Raw genomic sequence first — 22,203 nt, 5'->3', positions numbered from 1 at the left:
TTCTAATGCTTCATTACGGTTCTATGTAATTAGTGCTGTGTGGTTAGGATTATACAAATTGAATCCAACGCGCCCTAATTGCATTGGGAATATTAACTGGTAAATCAGGTGGTGGCAGAACGGTAAGCTGTCAAAAGGCAGAGCTCTCACTAATCACGTGTCTCCTTGTTGAGTTGGGCGAGTGTCTGCCTGTCTGTACCAAGGGAATCAGTCAGTCGCTTAGCTACCGTAGCACGGCAGGATAACTGACAAACATTTCAAACGCAGAAATTACATTCCAGCTGACTAAACGGTAACACTGGCTGTGCTCAAGTTATGGGTTTGAATATTTCTATGTCTCGTAATAATTACAAAGAGGATTAATAACGTAACAGGGAGGCGGGGTAGCTCAGTTGATATAGTGACCAGGCTACGGGCTGGACGACGGAGGAACCGTGGCCCACCCAACTTCCCATCCAATGGTACTAGATGTTCCTTCCCCATGTACAAAGCGGTCGGGGCGTGAAGATGACCATCTCCATCTGGCTTCGAGGTTAAGAATGCATGAAACTACGCCGCCACCCCCCACCCCCAATTAGGGTATACCGAATACACATATACCATTATGAAACCTGGAAAAAATTATTTTTACCACAGAACATTAACGGTAATGTTGCCCTGTTAACTTAATTATTCGCCACGCCATGAAGACGCATGGAAGAGTGGTGGGTACAAGTTCATTGTTTCGTAGCCTTCGGCCCTAGGTGGCAAGTGAGTGACAAGCTTCACACCCCGTCTATCTTACCCCTCCCCCCATGGTGAGAGACCCCTGTATCACTAGATAGGAGACTGGCTGGGCCCCAAAACAGATCTGGACATTGCAGAGAGGGGAAGACTCTCTTTCGGCCGCCAGGAATCTTGTCTCGACTCTCCCATTATCCAGCATACGGTTTAGACACTACACTAACTGAGCTGCAAAACATTTTTTTTAATAAAAGTCAAATACTTTACCAGACCTGTATTTAATGTGTTCTGCCAGTGTACTACATGATTAACATGTTTGTAGAATATGTACAAAGACTGTTTCAGCTCTACGTACATTAGAACGATAGAGACTGGACTTCTTTTATTGCTAGTGGGGTGGGACTAAGTCCCTTGTACTGCGGTCACTTCTGGCCTATAGTACCGGGCCCAGATGATAGATGAGGGTGATTGTGGAGCAACTGGTGGAATGAAGATTGGCAGGGGAAACCGAAGTACTCGGAGAAAACCTGCCCCAGCGCCACTTTGCCCACCACAAATCCCACTTGACCAGACGCGGGATGGAACCCGGGCCGCCGCGGTGGGAAGACTAACCGCTTGAGCTATGACGCGGCCCTACACTGGACTTAGATTTGACGAACCTTCAGTACGGACTCCGAATACCAAAATCGGTCAATATCGACAAATAATTTCGGCGATGAAACATTCTAACGGGTGAACTGATAAATAAGAAATCCCCTTCAAATATACAAAAAAAAAGTACTTACCAGTTCTTTAATTATATACGAATGGAAACCAAGAAGATTCTACCTTCTGAGATGACACCGTGTAATCTGGTAGGCGTTTATAGATATTACAGAGGAAAGTACTGCCTCCATCTTCAGGACAGTAGAGTAAGAGGAGCAAGCAGATAAGAAGAACTGCTGCTTGTCTGACTTATTCTTGGGCCCTGAAAATAGTGTCAGTACAGAAACATGGGTACATTTCTACAAGACTAAACAGCGTCAGATCNCTGCTTTCTTCATAGTCACCGCCGTGAAAGCCTCAAATCTTACATTGTTGTGGCCTGTTAACAAGATCCCAGCTGCCACCCAGCCATCAACCGCACACACAACTTGTTCGTCTCCTGCCCTCACTTTTTGTGCGCCCGCAACGAAACACTCCCCGTAAGAAGTCGTGTCTATTACATCACTACAAGCAAACGACTCCAGTCCCCAGGCAGCAAAACCTGTGGCAGCGCTAGAGAAGTTCTCTCCAACCCTCTTCGGTCCAAATATTCTCTTCAGCACCCTGTTCTCAATGTTCGAGACCCATGTCTCGCACTCATACAAAATGACTGGAAATGTTATAGCTCCACATACTGCATCTTCACGTTCTCAGCGAAAACTGGTTCCGAAATGAACGATAAAAATCACTGCCCTTCATGGAATTTGAATCTTACTCGTACTTAGCGTAAGAGTTCTCGTAATAAATACTGCTCAGACAGAATCACCGTATCACGAACGCAGAGAACACATCTTACTCAAATCATCACACAGAATAACACGAGGTTCCTCTGTGTACGTCTAAAGCATGAAGTGCCAGAACACGAAGGCGGAGGTCAGAGCTCCAGCAGGACAGAATTCAAAGTTCATCCGAAAAGTCTGCCACGTCGATGAGGCATACATACATTACCACAAACAAGATGGCTGGAAACAAAAGACGGAAGTAGTTCCACCCCCCCCCCCATGTACCAGAGTAATAATCCATGGATCAATGCCCACACTGCTTGGGATGGCGGCGTTGTATTCTGGTCAGACCTGAGGATGCGACAGAAATAAACAAGTGATGGAGGAAGGGGTAGAGAAAGGAATGTCCGAAGGTAAATCTGATTCCATAAACATTTTTCCAACTGATTTTATCATGAAGGACTAACCCAGGAGCCCCTGAGTCTAGGCGCCATGGGGCGCAAAGGTAAAGCTGCACGCTACAATTTCGACACTAAATTGAGATGAGTTTTCAGTTTCATACGCCAGCCGCTTGTCTCGGATTAACCCGATGAAGCACAAAGTTCCCCTAGAAAACATGGAAAATTCAGTTTCTACCTCACAGAAAACAAAACGCCTCTTCATTAAAAAGGCCATTAGTCCAATGCTTTTTAGGAAAATAATTTAATTTTATTCTGATAGTTGAAAGAAAATCTATAGCCTATATCAGTCAGATTAGGATATTCTGCCGCAAGGCCAGCGCAATGAATAGTCCCTAAATTGGGAGAGAACAGCACTGGTTCATGCCCAGTGCCATGGATTCATTTTGTATTCCGGTTCCATGGTTATACTAATTCAGTTCCAAATGGTGGACAATTGTTTCAGAGGAAGGGCGGGTTTATTAAACCGACAAGCTTTTAAACAAGACAAGGGGACTGTTTTGAGCTCAGGGGTGGAACAATTTTTTAAGAGAGGCAGGCCTTGTGTCTGGACTATAGAACTAACCAACCCGTTAAAAAGGGGCATCTCTTTTGGGTGTGTCGAAATGTTATATAAAGGCTTAATGCATGTTACTTTAGACAATGCAGTACACCCATCAAATAAATGAACGAGATATTACGTCATTTTCAGACCAAAATTATACTTTCAAAAATACATAAAAGGGTAAGATTCTCCTGTGCTTAACTAATTAAGCACTGCGCGATGAAAGCGTGGATGTATAGAGCCACGTATTCTTGACCTTGGCAGTAGTTGGTGAGTGGTCAGCTTCACGTCCCGGCTGATTTACACCAGGAGAAAGAGCCGCCGACACCGTTTGGATAGGAGGCTGGGTGGGCCCCAGAGCCGGACTGGACACTGTGGAGAAGAGAAAGTTCTCGAAAGTTCGAACTCCATCCCGTCTGTCGTCCAACCTGTAGCCAGTCGCTATACCGACTGCGCTATAGCGGCCCCTTCAAAAAATATATCTCAACGAAAATTCTGAAAACATAAATACATACCTTAAAATACGAAAGTGTTTTTTAAATGATTAATGTAACTCAGTTAAAAATTCGAAATGTTTACACAGGTGTGAGTGGCCTAAGTACCTTGCGAAGTTAAAGTCACGTCTCCAGAACGAAACCCTAGAATCTGCCTCTAACAAGCCCATTAGGCCGCGCCATAGCTCAAGCGGTTAGTCGCTGGCTTCCCACCGCGGCGGCCCGGGTTCGATCCCGGGTCTGGTCAAGTGGAATTTGCGGTGGACAATGTGGCGCTGGGGCAGATTTTCTCCGAGTACTTCGGTTTCCCCTGCCAATCTTCATTCCACCAATTGCTCCACAATAACCCTCACCTATCATCTGGGGCTGGTACAATAGGCCAGAAGTGGCTGCAGTACAAGGGACTTAGTTCCACCCTACTAGCATTAAAAAAAATAACAAGCCCATTAAGGTTAGAGTCTGGGGTTTGTTTTCAAAACTTCAGGCATTTGTTTCCGTGTTCGGTTTTTACAAATAGACTTGCAAGGTTGGCAGCACTGACGTAGCGGACGACCTGGCGATAGGATTGTGAAGCTGCAGAGTGATTTGGTTCACCCTTTAACACGTAACTACCGAATATTCTGAAGTTACAATCACTTAATGTTCTCCACGGCGTCAAGACCGACCCTGGGGCCCACCCAACAGGGAACTCCTTCCCCGAGGGTAAAGCGATCAGGCCTGCACACGATCATTCATTCATCTCCATCCAGTGTCAAGGTTAACAATGGCTGGAGCTATTCCTTCACTTCTCCATACAGCTTCAGGGCGTGGTGCTCAATCATGCTCAGATGCAACTGGGATCAGGCCAGCGAAGTTGGGTCGACTTCACTTCAATCGGTTAGGTAAAACATCGCGTGAACGAGACATGTACCGGAAGTCGTCTCCTTCAGCATCAGCACTGGCTGACCCCACATCGTGTCACGATGTTTCCATGGTAACGCCCCACACGACTCCATTGCAACTTGATCTGCTCTGCATGTTCAGTTATGTATGTGACACGCTTGTGACACCCCTGCCGGTCACTGCCACTGAAGTGGGGGGCTGTTATGGCAGGAGAACAACATTTGAATACTCGGCATAAACAATGCTTTGATGGGCGTTCAGGCAACAGACACTAGGAAATATCGAATTTCGTAATCACGATACAGATTTCAGGGGGTACATTCACTGCGCTGCTGCAGGCAGGGTGACGGGGTAACTACATCATTATAATTAGTAAGCTCTCTCTCCCACCCCGTATTGATTCACCAAATTCCATCGAAATACGCCGAAAATGAAATAACTGCCTCGATAGACTGCAGCATTCTGCTGACGGAAATGTGTGTGAACATCGCCTAACGCTATTCCTGTAACAGTCCCTCTGGAGGCCCATAGGGTTGTAAGACGTACATGGTCCCATATTTTCTAGACAATCGGCTCACAGATGGCGGTGAAGTTGTCAGTCTTACGCGCTGGCCGCCCTTTAACCCCAGAAAGATTCCTGGTACTCATTTCTGTTAGAGGCTGAGTCGACTCTAGGACCATAGTGCGACTAAAAGGACTGGTCAACTAAGAAATCCAATGGGCTCATCGGGAATCGAACCCGCGACCTTCCGGCTTGTAGCATAGTGCCTCAACGAACTACGCTACCGCGTTCCCCATTTGCATGAGGATAGGATCACTAACTTACAATCTGAGCTACCGACTACCGAAACTACAGCCAACTTACAAAGTGACCAAACAAACAAACAAACCAACCAACCAACCAACTGGGCGACAACTTGAACAACCACGTGTCCAGGATGCTGACCCTCATTTTGAAGGATCGGGGAACGAAGAAGAGCGAAGGACAATACGAATTTGGAATCTTAAAGAATGAAGAAGGAAACTGCAGGCCTACAACAGGCAGCTCCGAGTACTTAATCTTCGCCTAATTGAGGGCAGTAAGATGCAGTGGGCATGTAGCACGTTCAGGGAAGAAAAAGTTAATTTGAAGCAGCTTGTTAGGAAGCCTCACGAAAACAGACACTTGGAGGAACCAGGAATACACGACGGAATTACAGGGATGCAGACCCCAGGGGCGAGTTCTGATGTTACCGCTTGTTCATCCATGGACAGTGTCAATAAACGTTGGTATTCTGTAGTTGCTGGAGGTGACAGCATACAGCATCGCTGTTACAGACGGCGTCGCGATGGATTATCAAACTCAAATAACGGCATCTCGAAACAGAAGTAACATGCAAACTAAAATACGTGTCGTTATGTTCGATTTGCTACGAACCATATTCCCCTGTCATTATTCGCGGGTTCAATGTCAAACGCAGGTGTTTCTCTGTATTGCCGTTACCATGGTAACGGATCTGTATAGGAATGTCAAGAGTGGACCAACGGAGTGCAGTTCTCTGAACGTGCTGTGGTTCCTCTAGCAAACCGCGTCTAGAACATGTTCGGTGTCACGTCATCATCAGACAGTAATGCCGAGCGTTATGTCATAATTCAAAAGTTCGCAACTATCAACCAGATTATACGGCGTTACATCCCAGAGAACACTAATTCCCATACGTACCCAAGAACTAATCGCCCACATTTTGATACGACACGGACCGCATACAAAACAAAAATGTGGGAGGGGCCACACAAACGGCTCCGGACCTGAAGGCTTCCAGAGCAGGCAGACAGTAAAAAGTGATGATTTCCGTGGGTTTCGGAACCAAGAATCAATGTGCTGGCGAGGGCCAGCGGCTCTTTATTAGTCAGACGGTCCGTGCACTAGCAACGACAGGGGGGCGACACACAGACAGCAAGGCGATCTCGTAAGCCTAGAAAATTAAGGGAGATAAACAGACGGACAGACACAATCAGATACACAGACAGCAACAAGACCTTCTAATCGTCTTAGTTTTAATAAGGAAAGTATGGCAGAAGATATCTGTAAGACACCTGCATCATGCCCTGGTTCTGAATGACGAAAATGATTGGAAGATCGCGTGATCAAGCGCGCACACTGCATTCTGGCCATGAAAACTGAAACTGCGTCACGCTTGGGAGTCAAACCCATTATCCTTCTCAGTATGGAGAATTGATAAGGCCATATGAATTATCTTCTTGGCGAACTGCCCACTGGGGCACCGCCATGAATACGGCCAACGGGAAATCGAGCGCTCTTCCGGGAGTTCAGTCCATTATCCTGCAAGAAACAGAACGCAATCCAAGCCACTGAATCTGGGAGAAGGTTCTGGAAAGAATCGATGTAAAACTGAAGCTCTGAAAACTCTTTCCACGGATATTTGTTATCATTCTCACAGCAGTGTTCTGAGCGTAGTCTTGCAGGTGAATATCAATGTTCCGATGAAATACTCTTTAACTCCATCTTTTGGATCGAGCCTGAAGATGGAAGCTGCATATTCCTCCGAAACATTAGTACGCACCTAAGGTATGACATCACAAACCCAGAAGACCAAAATTCAGCCCCCTCCCCCGTGAAAACGTGGGAAATTTTAATCGTGTTAAGATCGGCCGGGTGTTGACTGCGAAAAAAAAAAACAGCTGTAACGATTTGGTTATTTTTAGGGACTGCGGGCTACACGGGAGGGTAACACTGACGGAGTAACGAACAAAGAACAAGGAAACTAAGTGAAGGAGACTGAAGACGCTGTATACTGGGCGGTGGAATCACGCGTGAAGGCGGCTAAAAATGATTAACCGGTGTGTATGACTTATGAACCGCCCTGTTCTTCTTCAAACGACTATAACAAACAACAGGATGCGCAAAATTATATTTTATCCTGTGAGAATACTTATCGGGGCTGCAAACAACATCATAACGTGCCCCACATCTGTCCCAAGGGCTGCGTTAAAATTGCGCCCTACATTCGTATCTGGGGGATTCCCGCCTGTCCGTCCGCAGATTTCATTAACCTCTTCAAACACAGTGGTTACTATACGTACCATAAGCTTCAAGAGAGAACCGGAATAGGTCAGTCGGTATAGTGACTGGCTACGGGCTGGACAACCGAGAGGTTAGAGTTCGAGTCCCGGTAGGGTCAAGAATTTTCTCTTCTCCACGTCATCCAGACCGGCTCTGGGGCTCACCCGCAGCCTCCTACCCAATGGGTACCGTGGGCTTTTTCCCAGGGAGTAAAGCGGCCGGGGCGTGAAGGTGGCCAATCACCTCCATACGCCTTCATGGCATAGAACATTTTTTCCCCTTTTACCACTAAACTCTGCATGCTGCCCGCTGAGTGTATTTAAGTGTTTCACACGATTCTCAGAATAACCAGCGATGGCTTCCCTAAACAGCATTTACCTTATTTCTGGGAGGGGGGGGGGAGACGTTTCTATACCGAACGCTGTTGGGCGAATCTAACGTTGTCTGTGTACAATACTACGGAAATGAACCTTAAAATAGTTTTTTTGGGGGGAGGGCCGATTTAACTGGACCAGGACAGGGTCCACTGAGGTGGATTTATTGATCAACTGTGTGGTCATCAGTTCATCGAGATGCAATCTGCATTATGGAATCAGATATCAGTCCAATGTACTCCTTATTTTCCACGAAGCTGAAATGAAGCTTCATGCATTTCGTCCAAAAGCGACTCTTCATGCATGAAGTGATATATAATTCATAATATGTACAACTCTTTAAAATACTGTCACGTGATTGAGTGACTACAGACGGTTTGGACTGGTAATTGGATTTACTGAGCACTTACAGAACGTAACTACGACAGTCTCACTGAGTTACACACATCAAAAATCACTGTAACTACATCACACATAAATGTCTTCTCACTCTTCAGTAGCCGTTGTTTGGTAGCGGCTTCAACGGCAGNGCCCGCTTGTCCTTCTGGTATAGATAGAGCATATAATCGGATTTTTTATATATTATATATTTTTATGACGCTGGAAGGGGTGCATTATAATAAAATTCTTTTGATAACGTTGGGAGGGCTATATTAGGGCGAAATTTTGATGTTAACAATGGGAGGACTGCATGTGAGGCATCCAGTGCAACGTGGAATTTGGGTACCAACTCAGGCTCTGCTCTAGGACCGAGGAAAACCACGGAAAACCTTGGTAGAGTTGGCCGGTCGCAGGACCTTCCGGATGCAAACTGACTTCTAGCCAGCAGTCCGGCATTAAATGCGCAGAACTGAACTAGTAGCCCTCATTATATACGCACGGACCGTACAGAAAACTTCTTCCATTATTGCGTGTCCTCTCGTTGCCGGGGGAAACAACTGTCCACATAGCTGTTACTTGGCAATGGTTCTAGATGTCACAAAAATTTGAATTACTTACCGAAATATAGAAAGAAAGCATTTATAAATGTGTGCTGTGTAAGACATGTGATATGATTTTCAACAACAGCTTTGTATGTTAATTGAGTGAGCATGTGTGGCAACGATATACCCATGTTCGTAAAGAATGCATCTGGAAGACGTTTCAACTTCTCGTTACTTTTTAGCATTTCTGTAGGCCCACATCTCAGATACATTATCAATATGGTGACAGTCTGACCGAACTACGACACAAACATAGCGTCTGGCGAGTAACGGAGCGCACTGCCTCAGGCACAGCTGTTAAGCTTCAACAAAGACCTAACAAAATGACACATCAGTATTTATAGAAGGCTCCGTCACTATGGCAACTGCTACGCTATAGAAGCCAGTGACATCTGTTTCCGATCTCTGATACTAATCCCTAAAAACTGAACTTCTATCAGCCTGACTGTACGCAATGAACGGACACAAAGCCGACATCGGGAATACAAGACCAATTATAATGCAACCCGCATTACAAAATAATGGTCCAAGTTGGCTCAGCCAATAAAGAGACTGGATAAGAAGGCCCGTCGGAGGTTCAATTCCCAGCAGTGGCACATCTCCCTCATCACGTCTACACAGACTGTAAGGCCCACAGCCTCACGTCCAAGCGACAGAGGGAGCAAGGCCAGATAGCGAATATGGGCAGACGACCACGCTCCACCTACTATCGATGTTAAGATTACGTAGAGCTACCTCGCATGTCCCACACGCGCATTCACGTCAAGGTATGAGGAACACGGTAGCTTACATTTAACATAAAAGAGCGCCGTGGTTCCGTAAACACTTTCCGGGCACAAAAATGTTTCGGGACTGGTAGTGTATTCAGGAAGCCGTCAGTAGATAGATTATATAGTCGTCAAATGGTAGGATCGGTAATTACGGGGAAATAATTATACAGTATGAGCTGGGTGTTTATCCACAGGAAATGTGAGCTTACATTGGAGTCGGTTACAAATGCGTGGGGGAGATGTAAGATGGCTGAAGACATGACGGCAAAGTTACAGCCTCTGGGATCTGATGCCGTATGGCCTGACAGATAGGCACCGACGTATCAACATAACCCATTGTCCATGTTCTTACTCTTCTACCCTGAGAATAGAAGCAACGCGTTCATTCGAAAGGTTGGTACGTAACGAGGTCACATTCCAGAAGGAATTAGAAACAAATCAGCTACTTAGTCAACTACAAACGCTGTGGAGCAATCTGCTGCCCCCATTTTCAGTATATATGATGCAGACAGATTATTCTACCTGTGAATATACCAGACTGCACGGTGTTACACACGGAGGTCCAGGAGAGTGCGACTGTTCACCGCGTCTCCATGTGGCCAAGACAGTCTCCTCTCTTTACGCAATGGACAGAGTTCTAATTAAAATTTCATGAAGACATTATTAGCAAGGGCCGGCAGCAAACACTTTGCTGTTAACGGGAGAGGATGCGCCCCTGCCTGCTCATTACAAATGCAAGAGCCATGCTAATGAGAAGAAGAGATGAACTCGGAGCTCGCCTCTGAGGGCCGGAGGATACGTTAAAAGAATTACTTGAGACGATGATGAAACTTCTTCTTAAGTTTGTGGTACAAACGGGTGTGTTCCGGCTGTAATTCTGCAAGGAAGGCTTATATCCACTGGTTCCTCTGCTCACTGAAGTAGCGCGGGTCTTGCACAACTATTTCCCACATACATGAGGGGTGTCCAGTACAGAGTACTGATGTGACACCGCATAGTTTGGTGCCCATGTTTCGGAGGAACCTTCTGTCTCAATCTTCTGGGGAGTGTACCCGAAAATTGAGCAAGGAACTGGAAGTTTGTCGTGGCCAATTTCAAGACAATTCCCAGCTTTCACCTGGGGAAACTGAAATGATCCACGACGTACGTGTAACAACTGCCGGAGCTGGTACAGATTTGGATTTGGAACCTACGGAATGCAAGCCTAAACAGAGGAACTTGGGCCTAGATTATTAAAAAGTCCGAGGAATGACCACATACATATTACAAAGGACGCACAGTGCTGACCCAGGAACTTGTTCCTGCATGGATCCTGCCGTTTTATGGCAGTGAAAATAACTTCGGTACAAAAAGACGCTCTGTAACGAAACAGAAGGTGTCTACGAAAACTACTTCCAGCATTCGTCAAGAGCCTTACTATGGCACTGTTCAGCTGAACCAAGAAACATTATTCGTTGCTACGCACGAGATATCGCGTTCAAAACCACCGGCTCCTACCGTCTGAACCAACGTTTAGAGGATATGTGAAAGCAACGTGTACCGCCATCTTTCAACAGAGATGTGAACTACCCGCTGCGAAACAACGGAAATTATATCAGCTACAAAGGGAACATTCTAAAGAGAGAACGTCCTATTGGCAGGTGTAAGCTGCACATCTGGAGAAGCCAGATCGAAATTGACCCACGAGACGGTGGATGTGGCCCGAAGTGAACACCCACTCACTAATGTAATTACAAGGGTTCAATTATTCAGTATATAGGGGGTGGGTTTCCCCATGCACCGCGACTGATAGTCTGTTGTACGTCCCCCTTTAATTTCTACTGTCGCCATACCCTACCGATACTGGTGCCCGCTATCTCCCCTTTCTGCCAGCGAGGTCGGCCCTCTACTGGCATTGGTACCCGATAACTTTTTCATCTACCGGAGGCATTGGAAACTACTTCGGCGGGAAACATTTTGCCTAATTTTGCTCAGAGGTCTCCTAGAGACATGAGGATCTTTTACGTGCCGTAAATCTACGACACCGGACACACGGCTTAAAGTCCCTCCCGGAGGACTTGTTCCCTGAATTTTTCCGCCCTTAAAAATTCCACGACCTCCGCCGGGTTTGAACCCGAGTACCAAGGTACCAAGGTCATGAGGTGGGAACGTTACCCCTAGACTACAGAGGCCGCTTTAATTACAAGGGTTAACCATGCACGAACAATCTGTAATTAAGTGTGGCCCCACTATAGGGCGTGTTGGACCCTACCCTGATTAAAATGGAGGTGGATGTATCACGTGGCCCCTCCCGATATTTCAAAGTTACGTCTGTGCTTGACGGCCACACACGAAAATTTGGGGTCGAGTGGGGAGAGATTCCTATCTGGGAAGTTCAGGGTTCAAACCCCGGCCTAGAGGCAGGCTACTTCTTGCCAGTACCTCAAATTAGAACACGGTCCGATTACTTGCTACCCCTACATTCCTTACCCGACGAAAATTTCTGAGCTTTCCGATATTAAAATTCACTGCAGAACTGTGCAAACCCTTTCACAAACTCACCATCCCTCAGAGTAAGCTCCTGGTAACACTCAANCCCCCCCCCCGTTTCTCTCGAGTTTGGAAGCAGCTTCTCTCCTACATAAAGACTGGCACCATACCGACCCGGTTTGGCGGATGCATGCCCGAGCTGCTCCGCTACCAAGCAAAGCGTCAGGCGGTATCTGATTCGAAACTGGGAAGGAAATCAGCCGCGATGGCTGCGGTTTGCCTCACACTTCCTCAGTTCGGCCAGCATGAATCGATATGCAGTAAACCCTCGCTTATTCAGACTAATTTGAGGGGATTAAGCGATAATCCGGATCAATGAAGAAAAATATAGCCCTAAAAGACAAAAAATAAACTTCGAAAACAAATAAATGGAAAATTTCATATAGGTGGTGCCAAAATATCACTATAGCAACTTCTTCCTCTGTCAGAAACTGAGCTCCACGACTCCATCCAGCTCAAGGCAATCTTGGGCATTTTCTTGCGTGGTTTCAGTCTCTCCAGCTGCCCTCAACACAGCCTGAAAGTCCCCTTGCTCCTAAATCCCACGTGTCTTTTAAAGTACGTACTCAGCTGTGAACATATTTTTTTCATTTTTACACTTCGATCCGGATTTTCCAAAATCAGGATTAAGTGTAACACCATTAGCGAGGGGTTTACTGTATAACGTTTCAATAGTCCAAGACCGTTCCCTCTCAAATTCCTCCCAATTCATCATTCATTAACATCCCAAATCCATATTCCACGGGTCTGTAAAGTGTCATACAACACAACAGCAACCAAGCAACACGAAGAAAAAAGTAAAACAAACATGAAGGAATATATTCATGTCATGGGTAAAACTTATGTTGTCTTTCGGATAGCGTAGTGAGTGTATCGACTGGCAACGGGCTGGGCGGTGAGTCGCAGTTCGACTCCTGGTAGGGGCAAGATTTCTCTCAACGTTGTCCAGACCGGATCTGGGGGCCCACTCAACCTCCATTCCAATGGGTACCGGGGGTAAAGCTACCGGGGAGCGGAAGCTGACCACTCACCTCCAATTATAGCAGAATTCAAGAATACTTGGACCTATACATGCACTCCCCCATACGTCTTCACGGCTTAGTGCTCAATGAATTACTCACAGGGACTTTCCATTTTTATCCCTTCAGAGTCTGAAGATTATATAAATGTTTAAACACTCAGTTCATACGTCGCAGAAAACAGGCCGCTCCCCGTAACAAAAGCCAGCCGGCTGATGCTGTTTAGAGGAACAATCGTTGCTCATTGTGGGAATCATATGAAACGAAAATGCGCTGTGGGGAACATGACAATTTCGTTTAATGTGAAGGCAGACGGCACAGATAGCTGACGGCTGCGCTCTGAGGCACTGGAAGTCATTCTTACTTATCCTCGCTTAATGACGAAGGATCATCGAAGAAGGGACCTGAGACGGTCTCAGAAACACATGACTTCTGCGAAAGGACGCAACAAATCGCTCGAGACTTGATTACTTTCATGATGTGTACTTGTACCAACCGTCATACAGTGCACACAATTTCACTTTTCTCCTCACTACATGTTTCGGCACTAATGTGCCAACTTCAGGTGTGGTTTTAATGACGTCAAACCATTGCACTGTATGCCATCATGTCTCCTTTATAAAATGATTAAAATGTATATATGTCATGATAATAAAGTTTATATATTAAAACTTTTCAAGATTTTTCATCTATATGTCGTACTTCAAATTCGCGGGTTATGTCGATCCTCTCCTATGGGAGTACTCTTCCTATATTCTTGTGTATATTGTGTCCTGTGTTGTGTCCTTCCCTTGTGACTGCGTGCGTTGTACTGTTGGTTACTTAATCGATTTTCTAAAAAATTGTTCATGATACGAAATAAAGTTTCTCCGAAGCATGAACATGCTATTGTCTGTGTTAGTGTTTCTCAACCGCAGGGCCGCGGCCCTCGTCTTATAAAAATAAGGGGGGGGTGAGATTTACAGGGCCGCGGTCTCACAAAGGTTGAGAATCACTGGTCTAAGTGGCAGATATTTCACGAAACACAAGGGAAACCAATTTCTGCCTGTGCAGTGTGATACCTGTCGTGCAGCAAACCTCGTAACAACAAACTTTCTTCTGTAAATGTAGTCCGTACGGTAGCACCAGTCACGGTTCCGTCACACTGAATTAGCAATTACACCCTGAAGGGCGTCTGTTCTCTGTCAAACTATCGCTGGAGTATGCGGCCTCCTGCGGTGTTCTCAACTGTTCCCGGGACAGGAGCCAACGAGCAGCCTGAAGAGGCGGCAACCCAAACAACGTGGCAGTTCAGCGAGTTGCAGTCCTTTATATTTTCCACAACGTGTCCTATGTCGTGAGAATATGCAAATGTATCGCCTTCAGTACTTCTGTTATTATTATTATTATTTATTTATTCCTTCCCTCGTTCTTATACTTCCTTTCCAGCTGCACTATGGCCCTGGGGTCGACTCAGCCTTTAAGAGGAATGAGTACCAGGAATCTTCTTGGGGGTAAAGGTAGGCCGGCGAGTGAGGCTGACCTCACCGCCATCTGTGAGCCGACTGTCCAGGGAAAATGTGGCCTGCACGGCCTCTACCAAGCTTCGGCATACGGAGGGAGATAAAGTTATTGCTGCGCTCAATTACTAAGCACAACGCCACGAAGACGTATGAGGGTGTGGCACTTCACGCTCCTGCCGCTTTACCCCATGGAATGAGTTTCGGTACCCAATGTACAGGAGCGCGTGTGGACCCTACAGCAGGCACGAACACTATGGAGCTAATCTTTTGTTCCTGCAGGGAAGTTACACCCAATTCCTCGGTTGCTTAATGCGTAACCATACCTCCGAAATGAGTATTGAGAATAGTTGGGGTATTAATTTTCCCGGATAATCAGTATAAAGAATTTTCAACTAACCTGTGAACTGGGATTTCTAAAACGACACATGCTAAGTGTATTTTACTGGAACGCCATTTGCGCTGTTTCTAAGAAGAAACAAACGAAGAACGCCCTCTCGAGAACCCAAGTACATGTTCAAAAGCGAAATAAATTTTTGTTTTGTACTTGTTCCTTTTTAAAGAGAAATTTCTTGTGAAGTTGATCTTTCGACACAGGACACATTCAATTTTCTAAACACAGCCCCCAGGCAATCTGCTTCCGGTTAGTNAAAAAAAAAAAAAAAAAAAAAAAAAAAAAAAAAAAAAAAATAAAAGAAGTACAGCTATCCCTGTAACAGAACAGTGCCGTTCAGGAATTATCATTAGGGGGAGCAAATCAATGACGTGTTGGGTCATGCAGTGCACATAGAAGGGACGAGGACCTCCAGTTCAGTGTTTACTGGAACCATCACTGACTCCTTGAACAGCCAACAGTAGCCCAGTCATTAGAGAAGTTATCAGCGTTTTGTGGAACCTGACAGTTCACTGTCGTGCACAAAGAGCCGCCACTGCTCCCTACCCTCAGCCACATGATCCCAATCCTCAACCTCCCATACTATTATGCTTCGTCTACCCCTTGGTCCTCCTGCTCTTTCGGGTATGTGCTACATGCCCTGTCCACCCCATCCTCCTTAAAAATATGTCACGGTATCGGACAGAAAGATTGGATTCGGAAAACACGCATGCGTAAGAGTTCTAAGCAGTCTCCTTTAACAAAGTGACGTGGAGAGGCCTACATCCAGAAGGTCGCGTGCACGTCCCATCCCAGCTGCACATATTCCAATAGGGCGGTTCACCTCTTCAACCGGTTTCAATATTGCACTTCCGTTCGGCTGCAATTTTCTGTATCATTCATCTTCCGTCTGCGATTGCTTCCCTGCAGCTACTCAACGAACGGCATGTACACATTCAAGGGGAGACGTATGCAACTTCCACGCACGGATACGGAAACTCAGGCGGCATTATCGTACCGGGGCAATTTGGTGTAGTGCCAAGAACTAATCCCTTATTCCGAAAATATAATTTCGTAAGTACTCTGGTTCCACGTGGTTTAACTGTAAGGCATGGATTGTCTTTGCCCGCTCAAACACTAGGATCGTGGGTTCGAATTCTACTTGAGGCATGGATATCTGTGTGCGTTTATTCTGTTTGTGCTGTCCTGTGTGCAGGTAGCGGCCTTGCGGCGGGCTGATCACCGGCCCAAGGAGTCCTACCGACCATGTAAATGATCAAGAAACTGGAAAGCGGCCAAGGTACAACATAGACAAGACAGACAGAGCACTCTGTAAAGTGGTTAAAACACCAGCCACTTTTTCGGAAAGTAACTGTTTCGTACGCAGTTCCACTTAGTGGTGAGGCATTAATATGTTTTTAGGAAGAAAGAACCTCTCTCGTATAGGCTGCACGAAACGTCACACAGAAACGTCTATTGCGTGCTCAGCAAGATCTCCTGTACGGTGATTGGTTCCATCGCGTGCTGAAAGCAGAATCTAGTAACTATATAACGAGGTAACGACCTACGTAATTACCTGATGACGACATAGATCTATCCGGACAGGGCCAACGACAATCTCCAATCCACGGTCTCTTAAGCCTGAAACAGGGCACGACTGATTCCCGGCTCCCCACTAAGATCTACCGCTAGCGCGCAATCACCTCCCGTTGCGCCAGGCCGATTCGTAACGTACAAGTTCGCTTCACAGCAGTACAGTCTACAAAATTAATTGTATGAGCAACAATAGTTAACAAAAAAAGGATAAAACTATCCCTTAACAGGCCGGGGAGGCCCATTGGGTTGTGAGACGTCGAGGTTCCCACATTTTCTAGACAACTGGCTCACAGATGGCGGTAAGGTTGTCAGCCTTACGCGCCGGCTGCTCTTTACCTCCAACAAGATTCTTGGTACTCATTTCTGTTAGAGGCTGAGTCAATCCCAGGCCCACTGTGCGCCTGGATTAGGTCAACTGAAAAATCCAGTGACCTCAACGGGAATGGAACCCGTGACCTTCCGACTTGCAGCATAGTGCCTCAAACAACTGCGCTACCGCGTGTCCCCACCGTATACTGTTAGAATGACAGATCCATATCTGAGGATCATTTGTTTACTTAAATACAGCCAGACAACGCTTATAGTCGCTAACATCCCGAGCGTCGCTGCTTCTGCTACGCATTCGTGAACCTCCTGGGTTCAAAATTCGGTTCGGGGCCGGCTATCCTCACGGAAGTTACCGTTATTTTCCTCAGTCCTTCAGATCAGATATAAGCTACACGACCACTTCCTCAAGATCGTTTATAACGCACCGTTCACTAAGTATCGCACCATTCGAGCTGCAAGATTCTGATAGCGCCGTTACATGAACCGCAGGCAGCAGACAGACAGACAGACAGACAGGTATGTACCCTATGCTTTACTGCTAATTCCCTTGTACTGCGGCCATTTCTGGCCTATTGTACTTGTACCAGCCCCAGATGATAGGTGAGGGTGATTGTGGAGCAATTGGTGGAATGAAGGTTGGCAGGGGAAACCGAAGTACTCGGAGAAAACCTACCCCAGCGCCACTTTGTCCACTACAAATCCCACTTGACCAGAACCGGGATTGAACCCGGGCCGCCGCGGTGGGAAGCCAGGGACTAACCGCTTGAGCTATGTCGCGGCCCCCGTCCAAGGTTTACTGAAGATTAAAAGCCAAACACGAATATCCGCCGTCCGGTGTGCGCAAGTACTTGTTCCGATCTGCAAGTTTGGGGAAACAGTCCGGGGTACAATTCAGTTGAGTAGCCTCAGAAAAAAAGTGGCGACACTGCTCCGCGTCGTGAATAAGATATGACAACACCGCGCACTTAGCTTCTTCTTCGACTTTGTCTGCTAAATATTTATAGGCCCCGCCATCTGCTCAACATTCACAATGCTCTCAAACGTTCGAACCGCACGAAATTTACTGAAGCTGTTCCGAAACCTAAGGTCGTGAGTTCGACACCACTTTGTGCATACTATGACATCCATTCCGAGACGGGATCGAAATCCCACAAGACGGATCTTAATAATTTCCCTTTGCACCAAAATACGGGTAGGCCTCTGATGCATGAAATTAATATAATTGTTGGGTTCAAAGTTCAGCTGGCGAGCACCAGCAGTCAGTCGGTTCCTGTTTCACACAATACAAACTGCGGCTCCATTACAAACACCAAGAGGATGTTCTTTAGGAAACTAAATGCTCCTCAATCTTGGAATCATGAACAACACGTAATTATAATATGGGCAAATTCTTGGGTCTCTGAGTGCCAAAGCTGCCGGCATATGTAATATCCATTATGCTTTAGAGTTAATATATGTTATTTTAAAAATTTGTGGATTCCTTTAGGGTAATATGGATTTACGAAACTCCTTGTAACGGGACGTCGAGGTTCCCACATTTTCTAGACAACTGGCTAACAGATGGCGGTGAGGTTGTCAGCCTTACGCGCCGACCAGCCTTTACCCCCAGAAGTTTCCTGGTACTCATTTCTGTTAGAGGCTGATACGACCCTAGGGTCATAGTGCGGCTGGATGGATTAGGTCAATTGAAAAATCCACCTCATCTGGACTGGAATCCGCTTGTACCATAACATTTCAATCAACTACGCTACCGCGTGAAGTTACATTACCTTCTGAAACATGAGGATGCACTTTAGTGGCTGTCCTGGCGAAATGGTACGAGGAGCAGTGACAGGAAGATAAAGAAAGAGTCCCAAGAATTGTTAATCTTGGTATTAAGACGGAGGAGAAACGGCCTCCGTAGTCTAGAGGTAACGTTCTCACCTCATGACTCGTAGTACGCGGGTTCAAATACCCGGCGGAGGTTGTCGAATTTTTAAGGGCGGAAAAATTCAGGGAACAAGTCCTCGGGGAGGGACTTTAAGCCGTGCGTCCCGTGTCGTAGCTTTACGGCACGTAAAATAACCTCATATCTCCAAAGGAGGTCACTGAGCCAAATTACGGACGTTTCCCGCCCAACAGCAGTCTCTAATACCTCTGGTAGATGGGGGAAGCATTATAGATACCTCTCAGCTAGTAGAGCCGGTCTCGCTGGCTGGGCGGGACTGATGGTAAGCACCAGTACAGGTAGGATATAGAGACTGGTAGAAATCATAGAGGGAAGCACAATGGACCAATACAGGTCTAACTGCATGGGGAAACCCACCCTCTCCAATAACTAACTAACTAAGACGGAGGAGAAATACGTGTATTAGCTTCTCGCTTCCTCCGATTTATCTCCAAGGAAAGTCGGTGTTCAAATTAACTGCCACACTTTGCATACAGCTTCTCCTTGTCCATTATCCCTTCAGAACACAGAGATAAGTACACGCAAGGCGCCACCTGTGCAGTTACTCAAGAACTTTCCAGCATTTCATGGAACCCGGAGGTTCATTACCGTGCTCACAAGTGTCCTCCGCTGGTTCCTATCCTGAGNAAGTGTCTTGCTTTGTGAATACACAGAGACTTGCTGAGTCTTCACATTCTTAACCTAATTGCCAGTCCCGGTGTTTACAATTTACGGCAATAACTGCGAAACTCTTTTCGCAAGTCTCTAGCTTTTGGGTAATACCATCCTCTTTCTAATCTCAAATTTGGGGCATACCAGTCTCTATATCCTACCGGTACTGGTGCTTACCATCAGTCCCGCCCAGCCAGCGAGACCGCCTCTACTAGCTGAGAGGTATCTATAATGCTTCCCCCATCTACCAGAGGTATTAGAGACTGCTGTTGGGCGGGAAACGTCCGTTAATTTGGCTCAGTGACCTCCTTCCGAGATATGAGGTTCTTTTACGTGCCGTAAAGCTACGACACGGGACCCACGGCTTAAAGTCCCTCCCGGAGGACTTGTTCCCTGAAATTTTCCACCCTTAAAAATTCGACGACCTCCACCGGTATTCACCTTACCCTATCTAAGATCCACTTCAATATTATCCACCCCCTACGTAGTGGTATTCCTTGTTATCTCTTTCCTTATGGCTTTCTCACCAATATCCTACATGCATTCCTATTCTCTCCCATTTGTGCTACATGCCCTGCCCATATCACCCTCCTTGAATTGATCACTCTAATTATATTTGGAGAAGAGTACAAGCTATGAAGCGCCTCATTATGCAGTTTTCTCCAGTCTCCTGTCACTTCAGCTTTCTTCGGTCCAAATATTCTCCTCAACACCCTGTTCTCAAACACCCTCAGTCTACGTTCCTCCCTTAATGTCAGAGGCCAAGTTTCACATGCATACAAAACCACAGGCAAGAGTATAGTTTTGTCAAGTCTAATTCTTATGTCTTTGGAGAGCAGACGAGAAGACAAAAGGTTGTGAACTGAATGGTATCAGAGCATTACCCGAGTTCAATCTCCGCTTAATTTCCTCCTGAAACAAGTTTTGATTTGTTAATGTCTTTCCCAAAAATCTTATCTGTCCCACATTTATAAAACATCCGTTAGCTATCTTCAAGATGGCCTACTTTAAGGTGTTAAAATTCCGCATTCAGCTCACATATCACATAAAGAGGGTCCTTTTCCTAAACAGCGTTTAAGCGGATGGTCCTTGAAATGAATACGCAGTGTCTTCTCGGCGCGGCACGAATTAAAGTTTCAAATATTATGTATATGAATTTCAGACCGGGAAGGATTTGACATACACCAGTGTACGTCACAGCCTCGGGTCTATTTACGTAGTTCTCACATTCAGCCGGACACCAGGCATGACAGGGTCAGGGATCGCAATGTACTGCACTTCATTATATCTTCAGGGCTGTAACAACAAAACGAATTATCTTTAAATGAAGAATGCAAGGTGCTTCAATTTCCCATCGGGCTAAGGGTCAATACACACAGCGTGCGGAGAAAGAGAGTAGCTTCTTCCACCCCCACCCCCGCATTAATGAGAGGATTGGGGAGGGTGACTTTTATCTCTGATAAACCCTGTCGCTGGGGGAAATCTCCCCTGCAGACTTGTAACGTTCTTGAGCACGATCTACTCCACATGTCCGGAAGAGCTTTCGGTAATTCAAAATCTGCTGAGTATTCCACTTCACTTGTGTACTCACACACTTCTGAAACGGTACAGTACATCGTGCCTAACACGGAACCTGTTTAACATGGAAACGGCAATGTAACTGACAATATTTTTCCTTCAACACTCGGTACTTTGCTTCCTGCGATAATTTGGGAAAAGTGTGCTGCCATCACAGATCGGAGGGCCAACTGTCCACATGTGCGGATGCATTAAACTAACGTCAATGTAGACAATAAATAATACAGACAAGAGGAAAACGGAAACAGCGGTAATGCAGAAACTATGAACAGCTCACAGTGCAGGGTCTACATGCAACAGTCGGCCCTTCAATGTCAACATTCAAATAAATAAATTAAAGTTCAGTCGTGTAATTAAAAGCACAGTGAATAAGGATTAGAATCGCACGCAATAATTGTACAACAATACGTGCACATCGCTTTAACGGCAGTGGCTGCAGTAAACTGGCAAGAGTACGCAATAAACGCCGTTAATTAATATCTTGCGAGTGTTCTCTGTNCCACCGCGGCGGCCCGGTTCGATCCCGGGTCTGATCAAGTTAGATTTGTGGTGAACAAAGTGGCGCTGGGGCAGGTTTTCTCCGAGTACTTCGGTTTCCCCTGCCAATCTTCATTCCACCAATTGCTCCACAATCACCCTCACCTATCATCTGGGGCTGGTACAATATGCCAGAAGTGGCCGCAGTACAAGGGACTTAGTCCCACCCCACTAGCAATAAAAAAAAATTTTCTTTTGTTTAACGACGCTGTCGGTATCGAGACCTGCGGCAATGATTGGATGATATGGAGCAGTTGGTGGAGTTAAAATTGGCAGGCGAAACATGGACAGAATTTGTACATGTAGGTCTATCCGCGTGTTTGATGTGATGCCAGATGTTCTCACAATGGCTGCCGCTATCTATACGGGACCCAGCGCTGATGTCCCA

The 22,203-nt window shown here is 46.1% G+C and overlaps 1 protein-coding gene across 4 annotated transcripts in view; it reads right to left on the bottom strand.

The window, feature by feature from the left end:
- LOC111868951 (dystroglycan) overlaps window positions 1-22,203 on the bottom strand; it is a 147,466-nt gene that overhangs the window by 28,804 nt on the left and 96,459 nt on the right. The window contains exon 1 of one of the 4 annotated variants that reach the window (XM_023860082.2): window positions 3,448-3,545. The exons of the other annotated variants lie outside the window; for them this stretch is intronic. The gene's annotated coding sequence lies outside the window, so the exon portion shown is untranslated. Of the gene's footprint in view, window positions 1-3,447; window positions 3,546-22,203 lie in introns of those variants that run through there. 4 annotated transcript variants of the gene reach the window in all.

The sequence above is a fragment of the Cryptotermes secundus genome, unplaced genomic scaffold (assembly GCF_002891405.2).
Source record: "Cryptotermes secundus unplaced genomic scaffold, Csec_1.0 scaffold1090, whole genome shotgun sequence".
Taxonomy (NCBI): Eukaryota; Metazoa; Arthropoda; class Insecta; order Blattodea; family Kalotermitidae; genus Cryptotermes; species Cryptotermes secundus.
This window is presented reverse-complemented; position numbering and strand designations above follow the sequence as displayed.